At 33.9% G+C, this 1,279-nt stretch overlaps 1 long non-coding RNA gene across 1 annotated transcript; it reads left to right on the plus strand.

Moving 5' to 3' along the window:
- Window positions 1–789, plus strand: LOC110440814. The gene is made up of 3 exons (XR_002461783.1): window positions 1–15; window positions 434–485; window positions 702–789. It is a non-coding gene; the product is annotated as an uncharacterized LOC110440814 (long non-coding RNA).
- Window positions 790–1,279: the final 490 nt, after the last annotated feature.

The raw sequence follows: 1,279 nt of genomic DNA on the forward strand, positions 1-1,279 counted from the left end.
ACCCCTATGTACACCGTGAGTATGGCTTTATTATGACAAATAGATTTTTGTCCTCGGATTTTTTCCAACGGGAACTGTTTTCACGTTGATTATAACGAATTCATATCGTTTAAGAGATACAGAAACAGTTTACCAAACTTATAGTTTGCAAGCGCTTCGGGATCTTCATGATGACAAGGCTTTGTACTGATAGGCCGTTATCCTTATACTTTACTGTATCTTGGCGTGAACATTTTTTGTAAGGGAACTTACTCTTCCACGACTACCATATAACAATATATATGTATATAAGGTTACTATATCTTTAAGACCCTATAAATCAATTAATCAAATTTATTATAGAAAACTAATCATTTATATTACCGAAACAAGTTATAAACAACACTTGTTTGTATGATCAACGTGAATGACGACAATATGTTACTAATATCAGGTCCCGGAATGCTTTCATGACGGGGGTGTATCCTTTCAAAGCTGGACTTCAGGTAATACTATTCTTCAATATCGTATAAACATTGCATTTAAGTGTATGTCTTTAAACTTTCAATTGATACCTATCTTACACTTTCAAAAGTCATAATTTCTTTCAGTACACACTGATATAGTTAAATGTATGCAAACAAATATATCTATGATATGTGAAAATGACATAAGTATAATAAAAAGCTCATTTCAATTTGTATCATTTCTTTTTACATAAGCATGGAGCTCTGATGGCTCAGCAAGCAGTGTGTTCGCCCTTCAATAAACCTTTCCTCCCCCAATACCTAAAGAAACTGGGATATGAAAACCACGCCATAGGAAAGTAAGTATACCTCACGTAAATCGCTATCACGTCCGTCTCGTCTGACTGTGGATGCTGTGACCACATCTAAAGCACATTGTGATGATGAGTATCACGACGATAAAGCTGTACATTATGTTCTCGCTGTTATTACAATAATAAGCAATTTTGCTTAAAAGTGATATTTTTGCTTTTTAATCGTTCCAGATATGTTTATCTATAACAACGAATAGATATTGGCGATAATACGACTCTATAAGAAACAAATAGCACATCTAAGACAGAGAAAACACTGTTAGTTTCGCAAGAGAAGGCTGGTGGTGGTTACTTTCCTTTGTGTTTTTGTATTGCTGTCTACAAATGACATGTTTCTATTGTCTTAACAACTTTGGAGTTACATTACTGACGTTGTGTATGGACACTATTTTTGTTTTCTATTTGCTATCTGCAAACACTTTCTTAAAATAATACACTCTGTCATCATTCATATTTCCC

Source organism: Mizuhopecten yessoensis, unplaced genomic scaffold (assembly GCF_002113885.1).
Source record: "Mizuhopecten yessoensis strain PY_sf001 unplaced genomic scaffold, ASM211388v2 scaffold710107, whole genome shotgun sequence".
NCBI lineage: Eukaryota > Metazoa > Mollusca > Bivalvia > Pectinida > Pectinidae > Mizuhopecten > Mizuhopecten yessoensis.